Source organism: Microtus oregoni, unplaced genomic scaffold, assembly GCF_018167655.1.
Source record: "Microtus oregoni isolate MIOR12 unplaced genomic scaffold, Mior012 000042F_ref0000377, whole genome shotgun sequence".
In the NCBI taxonomy this organism is placed as follows: domain Eukaryota; kingdom Metazoa; phylum Chordata; class Mammalia; order Rodentia; family Cricetidae; genus Microtus; species Microtus oregoni.
The window spans coordinates 3,228,886-3,245,300 of NW_024543209.1; positions in this window are offsets into that span (position 1 = coordinate 3,228,886).

Sequence of the window (16,415 nt, forward strand, 5' to 3'; positions counted from 1 at the left end):
AACAGTAGAAAGTAGGCCTGGAGCATACACTCAGAGCTGGGGACGCAGCTCCTGGAGTGGAGTGCTTACCTAGCATGCGCGATGCCCTGGGTTCCATACTCAGTATTACAAAACCAAAACCAAACAAGATGCACATAAATGTTTACCAGAGACCGTTTTCACCAGACTCAGAGACAGGAATCCAAAACCTCTTAAGGATTCCCACAGCTGTCCCAGCAGGTGAACTGAGACTCCTGCTGGAGAATTGATTTTCCTGATGGTCTAGACAGGGAGAGATGGTTGGAATCCAGCCTGCTTATTCCTAAAGAGCTTTTCATTACTAACGTGACAGGGACTTCAGAATACTCTAGGGGACTCTGCTCTATCTTCCAGTCTTCAGGACTCTGAATAATTGAATTTAAAGTAGCTCATAGAATATTTGCTCTACGGAAGATGGCAAGGAAGAGTGGTATTCATTTAGAAGGGCTGTTTGAAGTGCATAGAAAGTCAGGCAAACGAATGTTTTAACAGGTTCTAGAAACCTCCAGCACATGAACACCTGGGCACCGGGAAGCTGAAGTTGAGATGCAAGCCTGGCTGAGCAGCACATGAGAAGGCCTCCTGGACCTGGTTTTACTCAGACCATCTCTGTCAGGTCTTTAAGAAACAAAGCAGATGGGATGGCTCAGCAGGTAGAGGTGCATGTTGCCTTCTAACTACCATATGCATCACACACACACACACGGGGGGGGGGGAGATTTTTAAGAGGAAAATGTGTGGAGAAGAATACGTATTTTGCAAGCTCTCGTCTGAAGAACTTGATTTAAAATATAATATCAGCAATAAAATTTGTGTTGATTTTAGTAACCTCAATAAAACACAAGTTTTAATTAACTAACTAGGAAATTAATTCCATCATTAAAAAAAATAAAATAGTGCCGGACTGTGGTGGCAGATGCCTTTAATCCCAGCACTCGGGGAGCAGAGGCAGGCGGCTCTCTGTGAGTTTGAAGCCAGCCTGATCTACAAGAGCTAGTTCCAGGACAGGCTCCAAAGCAACACAGCAAAACGCTATCTCAAAAAAACCAAAAATAAATAATCAATTAATTAAAAGTAAAATAGCCTCTGTTATCATTCTGCTGGCCTTCCCTGTCACCTGGGTATCCTGAGTCCCTTTAAGAGATGAACTCTGCCCCCCATCACCCCCCCCCCGCCCACTCAGGCAAACTGATCTCAAGGGCCTTCTCTCCATTCTGTCCTCCTTCCTTCTTTCCCCTCCCTCCTTCTCTCTCTCTCTCTCTCTCTCTCTCTCTCTCTCTCTCTCTCTCTCCTCCTGCTTCCGTGACATGAAGTCTCAGGGTGTGATAAACTCACAGGGGTAAAAAACGTCCTCTGAGGAGTGATGGCAAAGCTGGCGACCAGCCAGGAACAGCACATCTGGCCATGCACAGCAGGATGCCCCAAGGGGAGTGATCTTTAAAGTAAAATACAGCCACTTAGAGAACTTTTCCACAGTGGTTGTTTGGGAAATGGATATTTCTGTTGAGGGGGGTGGGGTGGGGGATGGGCAAAACGGAGGCATAGACTACCATAGCCAGTGTGACAAGAGGATGCTGATTTGACTTAAGGTGGGATCCAACTCCGGCACAGGAAGACCTGGTTCATGATCCCGTAAATCCAAACATGATTTGAATTCATGGGAGGAGTTCAGATAGATGATAGAAGTGGGTTAAAAAAGAACAATTAGGGTGTTTTTAATCGAGTATCTAGATAGAGATGCAGTTGTGACAGAGTATTAAAAACTACCAGTTCACCTGTGGTCCCTCCTTGCATGAAGATGAATGAATGTTGATGTTGGGGAGCTGCTCGAGCTAAATCCTGCAAACACTACATCCACCTCTCCCCATAAAGGACAGTCTCATAAATGAGGAAACCAGCCCAGCTCCCTCCTAGAGGGCACAAGAGCCATCTGCAGTTCGTAAGATTTGAGAAGAAGGAAAAAACAAAACAAAATTTTAAACTCTTTTTGGTAGGAGGCTAGGTACAACTAATAAAGAAATTAACCTTATAGCCCTAGCTCTAGGAAAGCTGAGACAGGAGGATTGCCAGGAGCTTGAGGCCAGCCTGGGCTACATAGTGAGCTCCTGGGCACCCTATGCTACAGAATGACAACCTGTCTAAAAGAACATTCTTTTAAGGGCTGTGAGTATAGTTCAGTGGTACAGAACTATTTGAAAAGATCAGGAGGTGTGGCATTGTTGGAGGAAATGTGTCACTGGGGGTGGGCTTCGCATTTCAAAAAGCCCATTCCAAACCAGAGTCTCTCTCTTCCTGCCACTACCTACGGATCCAGATGTAGAACTCTCAGTTAGTTCTTCAGCACCATGCCTTCCTTCATAATGATAATGGACTTCTGAAACTATAAGCCAGCCCCAATTAAATATTTTCTTTTATAGAGTTGTCTTGGTCATGCTGTCTCTTTCAACAATAGAACACTGGCCAAGACAACCAGGATGTACCTGTAGCAGCTGTACGTGTCTGAGGATCAATTTAACCTAGGCTTGTACGTTTAGATTTCAACCAACCCCTGAAATGTGTGTTGAATTCCATTAAGAATCAATTGTTGAAAAAAATTAAAAGAAAAAAAAAAGAATCAATTGTTGGCCCGGTGGTGGTGGCACATGCCTTTAATCCCAGCACTCGGGAGGCAGAAGCAGTTGGATCTCTGTGAGTTTGAGGCCAGCCTGGTCTACAAGAGCTAGTTCCGGACAGGCTCCAAAGTTACAGAGAAACCTGTCTCAAAAAAAAAAAAAAAAGAATCAACTGTTATATTTGAATTCTTTATAACGAGCCTAGAATAACAACCATGAGCTTCTTGTTCAGTCATCTCCCACCACCCCCCAAACACCTCTGGTGGCACAGTTTTGATCTGTGAATGCAACAGTTGCCTTCAAAAACATTATGTGATTCAAAAACAGGTGATATGGACCGGTGAAATACCTAATAACAGCAGGTATGTGTTGGAAACAAGTAAATATACATAGAGCTCCTTGTTGACTGTATATACAGCTCTCTGACATTGTTGTGCTCCCTGTTGCTATGTTTTTGCTTGTGGCACTAAAACAACTTCATTGTTTTAACAATATTTCTGATCTGAGCACTGGCAAGGGTCTCAGTGAGAAAGTCAATGTCTGATCCACAGGCATCAACTGGAGTAGCCTGACTTGGATGGCAAGGCCGCCTTGACTCCCCACCGTAACAATGCGTCTGCACTGGGCTGTGGGCCAGGACCTCAGTTGTGGCTCTTAGACAAATTCCTGGGTTCTCCACTCTGCCAGCCTCTCCATGCACCATCTAAGCTTCTTCATAACAGAGCATTGAGGATACACCACGAATGGGGGTGTCCCCAGAGGTGAAGGGAGAAGTCTGTATGTAGTCTTTTCCTGACTTCTTGGACACTGGAGTCACGCTGCACAGCTGAGCCGTGTTCTATCCGTCATTAACCCAGACTCAATTCAGGGGCAGGCGGGAGGTGGCCAGGGAGGGAACAGACCAATGCTCAAAGGAGAAACTGCAGAGAATTTGTGACCATCTTTAACTTTCTGTAGACATTTGCAGATAGTGTTTCCCATACCAAGGCCATAAAAATCTTATTTCCTGTGTGCTTAAAACCAGACATAAGGAAGCTATCTTTCTCCCCAAATACAACATTTTAGTCCAACGAACACTGTCCCATGAAAACATAGCCTTATATGTTGAAGATTGCTTTTCCCTAAAGTTCAAGGGCTCCCCAGCTGCTCAGCCAGACTTATCCTCCCACTACTGGGATAGATTATTTATTTTCCCTATAATCTCTCTCAGATGTGACAGATGCATTTTAAACTTTTTCTGTTTTATGAGCAGATTGGCTTTGGAAGGAAATAACAAGAACCATTCCAATCTATAAATAATCTTTAAAAAAATTTTGAATATTTAACCACATTCAAAGCACTGTGCCATGGTCTGGAGCAGTGGTTCTCAACCTGTGGGTCAAAAGATCCTTTCACGGGGGTCGCATAACAGATCCTGTATATCAGATATTCATATTATGATTCATAACAGCAACAAAATTACAGCTATGAAGTAGAAATGAAAATAATTTTATGGTTGGGGGGGTACCACAACATGGGGAACTATATTAAAGGGTCTCAGCTTTAGAAAGGTTGAGAAACAAGTTCTAGAGCATGGGAGTAGCAGGCAAAATAAGGAAGTCCTATTTGCTTTCCTTAAAATTGCTTCCTGTCTAACTGGGGAAAGAGAGGTATTTGCCCCAGAAAGGGATGAAAGAAAGAGTGTCTTGAGAATGGAGACTCTTCTGTTCCAACTTCATTCTGTTGCTGTGATAGAACACTCTGGCCAAAGGCAGCGTGGGCAAGAAAGGGTTTATTCGCCTTTCATTTCCAGTTCATAGGTCATCATTGATGGAAGTCAGGACAGGAGCTCAGGGCAGGAGCCTGAAGGCAGAACTGCTTGTTTTCCCACAAAACATCATGGCAGACTTGGAAAACTCAGTCAGAGCCAAGGAAGTACAGGAGGAACTGCAGAGAATGCCGCCTGTTGCATTGCTTTCTGGCTTACACGGTTAGCTTGTTTATATAGCCGGTGGCCGCCTGCATAGGAAGTGTGCCATGAACAGTGGACTGGGCCCTCCCACATCAATCATCAAGCAAGAGGATCTCTTGCAGCTGCGGCTGCAGGCTGGTCTAACAGAGGCAGTTCCTCATGTGTGGTTCCCTCCACCCAGATGACTCCAGGTTGCCTGACACTGACAATAAAAACTGGACAGGACGCATGCTGAGTGTGAGTTCAGAAGGGGAGCAACCTTTATGTTTTTCAAAAATGTTTATTTTTACCTCATTTTTTTTTAGAATTGAATTTTTCATTCTTAATATCAGGGTTTGCATTTAGAACGGACAGTCTTCCAATAGAAGAGGGGTGGTCCTTTCCGGCGAAAAGCAGAGGGAGGAACAGAAGAGCTGAAGACAAGAGGCATAAGCAGTGACAGACAAATTTAAGCCCAGGTTCTAGAGCTGACAAGGTTTGGATTCTGGATCTGCTAGCTGAGTGACCATTTGTTAGCCAGGCCAGTGATCTGATCTCTTTTTCTTTTTCAGACTTACAAAACAGAAATGATGCTTACGTCTAATACACAGGATGGAACGGAGAACTGAGGAGATAAGATATTTAAAGACCTGAAGACAGAGCTTGGCCCACAGTCTCACTGCCAAATGAACTAAATTCTTATTCATAGTTAAGGATTATCTTGTGCTGACCTGAGTCTGCAACTGGAGGACTTGCTTTCACGTACACGCTCGGCAACAACTGCAGGATTCTTGCTCTTTACTTCGAGCCTCTGTGAATGTGGAATTGGGAACAACTCACCAGACAGAAGCATAAACAGAAGAGCTTGGTAGCAGCGTCGGCACCAGAGGCATCAGCGAACTCAACCAACCACAGGTGACTGTAATTTCAGCCCTTGGGAGGCTGAAGCAAGAGGGTTTCAAGTTCAAGGCCTGCCTAAGATACATGTCAAGACCATGTCTCAAAAGGGAAAAAGAAACGGGAAAAAATATGCTCTTACTACCAAGAAACACACATGGGCTTGCTTTCTTGTCTTCCCTAAATAGTACAGTATAATACAATTTGCATAAAACTTACAATGCATTTAATTTTATAAGTAACCTAGAGGTGATTTGAAGTATATGGAAGGGTATTATAGAGCATAGGCACTATGTAATTTTATATGAGGATTTGGGGACCTGTCCATTTCAGGGTCAGTAGCGGTTTGGAGCCCAGTACCCACATATGAAGGAGCAAATGTGTTGGACGGTTGAAGACAGCCGTTCGGTTGTGTTGAATGAATGATGGGTTCTGTTCTTCTCTTTCCCTGGAGAAGCTTTGAAGCTTGGGTAGATTTTGATAGGCATTACCAATTGTCACTTAATCCACATTCATAAATGTGACCCTGATGCTGTCCTAGGCATTCGCTGTGAGGGATGCAGCTGGGGAACACCTAACGATACAGCTGTGAGCAAAAGATACAGAATCCTTGCCGGGAAACTCCTGGAGCTGACATCTGGATAGCAAGATAAAGTAGGGCATGCCAGATGGGGATGCAGCGTGAGCACAGCACAGACCCAGGGACAAGGAAGAGAGGAATGTTCCAAGGACAGAAGAAGTCAAAACAGACCAGAGCAGGGAGTCGGAACAATGCAGGGTGGGAAATACAAATTTCCACCCTCTTCCTAGACAGTCGGTCAAGCAAAATGGCCATTGCCAGAATTTTTAAAGCCCTCGAGCTTCCTACAAATAAGTTGCATCAGGTGCATGGGTAATTGATATTCCAGGCTCCAGTTGGCTTGAGACAAGTGAGGTCAGACACGGACAGACTGCAAGCTTTTCAGCTTCACGTCACTTTCTGATTTCAAGACCTATCAAGCATCAAAAGCAAGACAGAGAATGAAGTGGAATCTTCTGACCTGGAAAATCTTGAAAACAAAACCGAGCACTAAATTTTAAAAAGGAGTTAGGAAGAAAATGACACTCAAGGGGACAAATAAAATTCTTGTACAGTTCCTAACTACATACTAAGTATTTGTCCTTATACCCAGAAATAAGTATCGAACTCACACATTATCAAGGAAGCTTCTCTGTGCAAGCGATAGAGACCATGACAGTATATCACAGCTGATTATAACCTAGAATTGGGAAGCTCGGTCCCAACGGGCACATCTTCAACACAACCCCTACACCTGAGGTGCTTTGACACGTCAGCACTGCAGATTTTTCAAAACTTAAAACCAAATAGAAGTAGTGAACCTTTTGAGATAGTCCACTGTCCATTGCTATAACAAAATGCCTAAGATACTCAACCTAAAAAACAAAGAGTTTAACTCACAGTACCAGAGGTCTCCATTCATGGCCACTTGGCCTTGTTCTTTTGGTCCTACAGAAAGGCAGATCCCAGTATGGGGCACTGCTCTTCTCATGATGGTCGGAAGCAAAGAAAGAAAAAGATCACGTCCCAACATCCGTCTACGAGGCATGTCCCTAATGGCCTAGCTTCTCTCCACTGCACCCTGACTCCTAACTTGCACTGTTTCCCAACAGTATCAAGGGTGATGACCAAATGTGTAGCACAGGTCTTTGGGAGCCATCCCAGATCCATACCATAACACCTTCTGTTAGTTGACATAAAAGTCTGCCTTCCCATGGACCTGATGTCTAACACCAAGTCAAGCCTTTAGATCACATCATTTGGTATTTGAGACAGTCTTACTATGTAGCTCAGAGCCCTCAAACTCAGGATCCTCCTGCCACAACTTTCTAAGTGCTGGATTACTAGTGTGTACCTCCATGCCCAGCTCTAAGTATGGCTGAGATCATGCTCTGTTCATGGGGTCCCAGCAGGGAAAACTGGAATAGAATCTTGTAGTCAGATTTTCCAGAGTAGAGAAGCCAAGAGAAGACTCTCATAGCAGCAACATAGGCTCAGAGATGATGAAATAAACAGAGGGTGACTGATTAATTTAGTCATTTATTCCTTTAGAAAATCACCACAGCCGCCTTGCATGACACGCACTACAGTCGCTCTAAATAAGTTTAAAAGATTTTCAGGGGGCTGGGGATGAAATGTAGGACTGTGCTAAGCAAATACCCTACTGCCCAGCTATGCTCCAGCCTCAGTTCAAAGGACTTGGTAACCTTGGAAATCTGGCTTGGGAGAGATGGCTCAGTCAGTGAAGTGCTTACTGCACAAGCATGAGGTGCTAAGTTTGGATCCCAGAAGTGACATATTTTAAAAAACAAGAAAGCTAGGCATGATGACTTCCCTGCAATGCCAGCATGCTGAGAGGGAGAAGAGGTGATCCCCAGAGCTCACTGGTCAGCCAGCCTAGTAGAGCCATTGGGTTCCAAATTCAATGAGAGACCCTGTCTCAAAAAATATGGTGGACTGAGACCAAAGAAGACTCCTGGAATCTTCACACATGTGCACACATGAATGCAATGCATGCATAAGCACACACATGTGCACATGTATACACACACAGAGAGAGAGAGAGAGAGAGAGAGAGAGAGAGAGAGAGAGGGAGAGAAAGAGAGAGAGAGAGAGAGAGAGAGACCTGGGAAATGAATTAATCTCTACCATCACTCCAGGATCTTCTACTTCTCCTTCTTGACTTTCTGGGCCCTCTTAAAAGGAGCCCAATTTATTCTACCTTGACCAGTCAAAACTACCTTAAATATTAGAAACCAGAATTCTTGACAATAAGTCAATAACAGTGCTTTGCTTCACAGACCAAGACATTATTTCTGCAAGCCCAAAAAGGGAAAAAAGAGGAAGAGACGGGTTTATTGACAATGTACAAAAATCTACAGGATGACTCACTGTGTTTCCCGAGATAGGACTCAAAAGAAATTGGATTGTGGCTTGTTCTGTTTGTGTCCAAACCGAGTACATTTATTGCACAGAGCTTGTAAAAACCAGGCCCTTTGACTAAGAAGGACATTTTGGGCTTTAGGTGTCTGTATGCTTCCTCAAACTGCTCGTCTGCAGACGACATAGAACTGCATGCCAACACGAGAACCGTTTCATTCTCTCTCACACATTTTATTAGGTGTACCCAAACCCGAGCCAGAACAGTACAGTTCTGCGGGAGCAAAGGCGAAGGGGCTTTCTGAACAGCCATTGTCTGGCTCACCTGGTGTGCAGCTGTTTTTATAGTCCCACCATTCATTTTTATAGTCCTTTGAGTTTATTGCCACTGTTACACACCTTGTCTCATTTATGCCTCATAATAAGCATGGAGGTAGATACTATTAACCTCTGGTTTATAGCCAGAAAGAAACTGAACCTCAAAGGGTTTGTAAGACATTCAGAGAGCAAATCAATCCCTAGCTAGTGTTTCTGAGCACAGTTTAAGACTTCGAGATCATGATTATGATGCAATTAAATTTTCTAGTACAACTGTAATATCACTGTGCCATCACATCATTGGCTGCATAACAATGCTCATAACCATATCATTGTGTTGATTATAGTATCTGAGAAAAAGCAGAGAATTGATTTTTTTTTTAAAGACGAGAGCCATAAAGATGGTTCAGCAGATAAAGGCATCTGCTGCCAAGCCTGGTGACTTAGGTTCAATCCCTGGGACCGAACTGGTAAAGGGAGAGAACTCCTATAAGCTGTCCTCTGACTTCCACAGGAGCACTCCAGCACATGTACAGACATATGTACACAAACACGTGTGTGCACACACACACACAAATAAAGAAATGTAATAAAATTGTTTTAAAACAGAGCAGAAATTCAAAAGAGGAAAGAAATCACATCTGCAATAGCTACCTCAGTGAATCTGAAAGGGTTGCTAGCACTGTTGGTGAGGTGGAGGTTCAAGATCCTGACTAGTGTAGTTCCGGAATGGAACTATTTCAGGTTAAATAACCAAGAGCAACAGTTTCTCTAAATACCTACAAACGGGCTATGATACACAGAAATGTGGACATTTGTATTTGTGAATAAAATTTTTTTAAAAAAAATGTCAGTCATGGAATACTATAATCTCAACACTTGGAAAGTTCAGGCAAAAAGTGCATATTCAGACTGTCTCTGGTATCTATATAGTACATTCTAGGCTGCCTGGGCTGCAGAGCAAAAAGAGATAGATAGATAGATAGATAGATAGATAGATAGATAGATAGACGAACAGACAGGCACAGATAGATTAGAAATATATAGATACATAGACAAGCTAGAACATGTTATATTTTTAACTAATTGCTTCTAAGTCAAACATCTTTTTAAGTGTTCTAAATTACGAAGCATGCAAGGGAGGGTTGCACATGTTGGTGCATATATGTAGAGGTCAGGGACAGATCTGTGCTGGTTCTATGAGTCCACCCTTACCTGGGCCCCAGGAATTAAACTAAGGTCCTTGTTGAGCTTACATGGTGCTTCCCCCACCCAACCCTGAGCCCACCCAACCCTGAGCCCACTCAACCCTGAGCCCACTCACTCAACCCTGAGCCCACTCACTCAACCCTCAGCCCACTCACTCAACCCTCAGCCCACTCAACCCTGAGCCCACCCAACCCTGAGTCCACTCAACCCTGAGCCCACTCACTCAACCCTGAGCCATCTTGCCAGTCCAAGATAGCTTATGTTTGATGTTTATCTTCTGTATTCTCACATGGATTTTGTACAAAACTTATGACAAATTCTAAGCTTGTCTGCAGAATCCAGGCAAACCTGCTTCCTAAAGTCGCTAACATGTAAAGTTCGAGGGTGACGGTCCTAATTAGGGTTAGTGTTGCTATGATGAAACACCATGACCAAGAGCAAGTTGTGGAGGCAAGAGTTTCTTTGGCTTACACTTCCACATCATAGTCCATCATTGGAGGAAGTCAGGACAGGAACTCAAGCAGGGCAGGAACCTGGAGGCAGGAGCTGATGCAGAGGCCAGGAGAGGCTCTGCTTACTGACTTGCTCCCCATGGTTTGCTCAGTCTCCTTTCTTATAGAACCCAGGACCATGAGTACAGGGGTGGCCCCACCCACAATGGGCTGGGCTCTCCCTTCTCAATCACTAGTTAAGAAAATGCCCACAGTCTTGCCTACAGCCCAACTTTACAAAGTTATTTTCTCAATTGAGCTTCCCTCCTCTGAAAATTGTAGCTTGGATGAAGCCAAGATAAAACCAGCCAGAACAATAGCCACCTCTCAAGTGTTCTTTTCGTTCTGATATGAAGAGTAGATACTTTTGCATCCTGCCATTTTTCATTTTAATTGGACTCAGTTACCACCACACACCTGTACTTCCAATAGAATCGGTGGGGACAAAAGTCCTCCCTTCTACCTGTCACCTCCCTCCCGCTGCTCCTCTGTGAAAGTCTCTCTGATCCACTATTCCAGAGAGGTCAATGGGGTTGGGACTCCAGACGAAACGGAACATTTGTCCCTAATCTAGTCATTAATCATTAATCATTAATTGCTTTAGTACTTTACAATGTATACCCTCAGCTTGTCCGTAATTACAGGCACGTGCTGTCTTTAGGCATAGGGATGTGAAACAATTTCCTGCAACTTCTGGAGGTGAAGGAAAACACAATTTTTCAGTGATTTTCTTTTCCAGAGGAAACCAGCAGATTTTGTTTCTCAAGAAAATAGCTTTCCAATGACCATACTCATATTTCTAAGGGTCCCTAGGATGCGCCTCCAGGGCCTCAGAGGAAGATAGGATGGTCAGCATAAATGGCATGTTTAATCATTCAGCTTCCATAGTATAGAGCAGGGGGAAATAATTCAAATATTGAGACTCTACGAAATACGACTAATAGCTACCAATAGCAAAACAAAACAAAAAGATTATTGCCTTAAGGCTACCCTACAAAGTATCATTTGTTATCTCACTAGTTATATTGGGGATCTCAGAAGCAATGTGAAAATAAGTTCAAATCATTTCAAGAGCTTTAAAGAACGTGACGTGCCACTGTGGTTTTCCCTGTTACGAACGCTCATATTCTGTGGTTTCAATTACCTGTAGTCAACTGCTATCCAAAAACACTCTGGAAAGCCACAATTTGGTCTTTAAAGCATGTTCTATTTTTGAGAACTTGTATTTTCCCATTCCATCTCATCCAAGAAGTGATCCTTCTGTCCCGTGTATCCGTGATGTATACATTACCCACCCACCAGTCAGTCAGCAGTCATCTTGGTTAACAAGACACCAGGTCAATTATTTCTATGTCCCGGTATTTGTGTTAAGGTACCCTTATTTTACATGATAATGGCTCCAAAGCACTGGGATAGTAATTCAAAGGGGGCAGCAAGGTCATTAAGTGTGAGAGGAAATACTAACTCTGACCCTATGGGACAACACTACAGGGTCTATGGAGCAGGGCACATACAAGTATATAGAGAGCTCAACACTGTTAGGTTCCAGGCATCACCTAAGGGTCTTGGAACATGCTCGTCATGGATAAGAGGATGCTATTGTACTGTTCAAACTAGCTTTAAAGCATGTGTTTGGTTGCCTGGATACACGTAATTATTCCATATTTTGTCCCCTGCTGAAGCAGCAAGAAATCTCAAAGTAGTTCATTACTCCATTTTGCTCCTTCAAAGGTTTTCTTGACTCCACCTCTCGTATATCATTTTGAACCTTCTAGCTAAGTCTTGCCTGATTTCTAAGGCTGGTCATTGGCTCCCAGGAATACCTTGTCTTGACCTGCCTCCTCTGGTTGTGCAGAGGTTGACTGTCATTGGCTTCCTAGGTGACTCACCTCCAAGACTCTGTTTCTACATCCATTTTGTCCTGTTTACTATCAGCTTCAGGTCTCGTGACCTTGTCTTTATATCAGTGACTATGGTGGTTTGAAGGAGAATGCCTCCCATAGGCTCATAGAGTTAAATGCTTGGTCCCCAGTGGATAGAACTGTTTGGGAAAGATTAGGAGATGTGGCCTTGTTGGAGGAGGCATGTCACTGTGGGTGGGTTATGAGTTGTCGAAAGATTCCCAACACCCCCAGTTAGCTCTCTCTTTGTCGCATGACTGTGTTTCAGTATGTAAGCTCTCGGCTACTGATCCAGCACCGTACCTCCCTGCCATGATGGTCATAGACTCAAACCCTTTGAAACTATAAGCTCCAAATAAACTCTTTTTCCCTAAGTTGCCTTGGTCATGGTGTCTTATCACAACAGCAGAAAAGTGACTAAGACAGCCAGTCACTAAGAGAGTCTTCATGGTGAGTTTACTGAAACAAGAAGAAAAGCGGCTTCCACTCTGCATTTCAGTGCTGAAGATAGCATTATAGAATCCCAGAAGAATAGATCTCAAATGGACATAAAATACCAGCAACCAGGTTCTGGCTATTACAAATAATACTGCTATGAACATAGTTGAACAAATGCTTTTGTCATATGATAGAGCATCTCTTGGGTATATTCCCAGGAGTGGTATTGCTGGGTCCAGGGGTAAGTTGATCCCGAATTTCCTGAGAAACCGAAACACTGACTTCCACAGTGGTTGCACAAGATTGCATTCCCACCAGCAATGGATGAGGGTACCCGTTCCTCCACAGCCTCTCCAGCAAAGGTTATCCTTGGTGTTTTTGACTTTAGCCATTCTGACAGGTGTAAGATGATATCTCAAAGTTGTTTTGATTTGCATTTCCCTGATTGCTAAGGAAGTCGAGCATGACTTTAAGTGTCTTTTGGCCATTTGAACTTCCTCTGCTGAGAATTCTCTGTTCAGTTCAGTGCCCCATCTTTTAATTGGGTTAATTAGCATTTTAAAGTCTAGTTTCTTGAGTTCTCTATATATTTTGGAGATCAGACCTTTGTCTGTTGTGGGGTTGGTGACTATGTTCATAGCAGTATTATTTGTAATAGCCAGAACCTGGAAACAACCTAGATGCCCTTCAATGGAAGAATGGATGAAGAAAGTATGGAATATATACACGCTAGAGTACTACGCTGCGGTAAAAAACAATGACTTCTCGAATTTTGCATGCAAATGGATGGAAATAGAAAACACTATCCTGAGTGAGGTGTCCCAGACCCAAAAAGATGAACATGGGATGTACTTGCTCATAATTGGTTTCTAGCCATAAATAAGGGCCACGGAGTCTACAATAGGTGAACCTAAAGAAGCTAAGTAAGAAGGTGAACCCAAGGAAAAACATATAGTTATCCTCTTGGCTAAGGGAAGTAGACCAAATTGCCGGGGAGAAAATTAGGATCTTGGGGGTGGGGTGGGATGGGGGTAAGGGGAGATGGGGAGAGAAAAGGTAGAAGGGAAGGAGGGGGGACTTGGGGAATCAGGAGAATTGGGATAAAGGAAAGGTGGATAGGGGAGCACGGAACCACAATTCTTAGTTAAGGGAGCCACTTTAGGGTGGGCAAGAGATTTGACCCTAGAGGGGCTCCCAAGTGCCCAACATGAGGTTCCCAGTTAGTTCCTTGGGCAGCTGAGGATTGGGAACCTGAAATGACCCTATCCTAGAGCAATACTGACGAATATCTTGCATATCATCATAGAACCTTCATCTGGTGATGGATAGAGATAGAGACAGAGACCCACACATGAGCACTGGACTGAACTCCCAAGGTCCCAATGAGGAGCAGAAGGAGGGAGAACATGAGCAAAGAAGTCGGGACCACGAGGCGTGCACCCACCCACTGAGACAGTGGAGCTGATCTACTGGGAGCTCACCAAGGCCAGCTGGACTGTGACCGAAAAAGCATGGGATAAAACCGGACTCTCTGAACATGGCGAACAATGAGGGCTGATGAGACGCCAAGGACAATGGCACGGGGTTTTGATCCTACTTAATGTGCTGGCTTTGTGGAAGCCTAGCCAGTTTGGATGTTCACCTTCCTAGATATGGACGGAGGGGGGAGGACCTAGGACTTACCACATGGCAGGGAACCCGGACTGCTCTGTGGACTGGAGAGGGAGGGGGAGAGGAGTGGGGGGAGGGGGAGAAGGGTGGGAGGAGGGGGAGAAGGGTGGGAGGAGGGGAAGGAAAATGGGAGGCTGGGAGGAGGTGGAAACTTGTTTTTTGTTTATGTTTTTTTTTCTTCTTTTCTTAATAAAAAAAAAATACCAGCAACCCAAACTTTCTCCCTAGAATCTTGCTTATTTTTTCAAGTGGCTAAAAGAGACAAATTCATGATTTTCTTATGGATCAAATCATTCCTCTTCCCAGTGGACAATCACTGAATTAGCCTATATTCCAAAATTAGCTTTTAAAATAGAAAACATCTTTTACTACATCCTTGGAGACTTGTCTTTAAATTTGTATATAGCAATAAGCCAAATCAATTAAAAAAATAGACTATCGATATGAACTTTGTCTTTAACAGGCAAAATACAAAGTACCCAAAGCTCTTCCTACATTTAATTTTGGTGAGTAATGTTTCCAGATCAGCCACTCATATCACAAGGTCATCCTCAGGAGTCTGGAATCCTAACAAATTATCTAATGAGCCTTATGAAATACATTGAATAAAATTTTCTCTGGCTCTCAAGATCAGTTAAAGATATTTCTTATCTTGGGAAATAATCACAGACACGAAGAACACCAACCATATTTCTTTCTTCCTCTTTATGTCTGTGAATCTGGGATTCATTAATAGGGAAAGAGGGATACTCACACAATGTTTTGGGACTTATGACTTCTTAGCTTCTTTCAAGGCTCATAAATATCCATATGCCAGGTACCTAATTAGTGTTGTAATCTAAGTTAATGGACAGGCTATTAACTTTTGACAAAGTTGCTGCAAGGTAATTGGCAGAATTAAATTGTCACTTAATCCAACAGGCAGGGTACTGTTCTAATTGCCTTATCCAAGGGAATAAAGCCTGGGCTCCCACCCTGAGTTGGAAGAGACCTTCAAGGTCATAAGGTTCAAACTCCCGTAGTGACTCCTACATATGTCTCCTTCATTCTGTTTCTAGAACCTCCAAGTTTGGGAAATGTCCTGCCTCTAAAAACTCTCAGTGCATTTCCAAGGAGTGCGAATCACCCAAGGGCTTCTAATCCTAGATGGGCAGATCATCTGGAAATAAACCCCTGGAAATATCTGAGGGGGAGTCTCTTGGTTATTAATTGAGGCAGGAGGTCCCAGCCCACTATGGGTGGTACCATCCCTAGGCAAATGGTCCTGAACTATATGGCAAAGATAGCTGAGCATGAGCCTACAAACAAACCAGCAAGCAGCATCTCTCCAGTGTCTGTTTCACACTCCATCTTGACTTCCCTCAGTGATGGACTGGTGCCTGGAAGTGTAAGCCAGGTGAATCCTTCCTGCTCCTCAGCTGTTTCATGAGAGCAACAGGCAAGAAACCCAACCAAAGTTCCCTGCCTTCTTCCCCTGCCCCACCTCTTGACTTTGGAGCACAGGTGTAAGGAAGTGAATTAACATTCCTGCTCCATTGCCCTCTCATCTCTAGTCCAGTGTGGCTCTGTTTAGGATTTTTTAAATGCATGTATTTACCTACTGTAATAACTAAGCTCGGGTATCAACTTGAAACACCTGGGGAAAGAGATCTCAGTTGAAGAATGACTCCATCAGGTAGGCGTGTGGCATCTTTGTTGGTTTCTTGATAACTAAAAAGGATTCCATACTTTAATTGATATTTTAAGATTCACTATTTTATACATTCATATTGCTGCACGTGGCTCATCTATTTAATTGGTGTGTAATAGTCCACTGTGTAGTTACACTTCATTTATTCTCCCGTCAACGATCATTTGAGTTGTCCCCAAAGTCTTGCTATTATAAAATATTCCTATGTCTTTTGTTTGTTGTTGAGACTGTCCCATGTAGTCCAGGCTGGTCTCAAACTTGCCACATGGCCAAGTCTGGCCTTGAGCTCCTCATCTGCCACC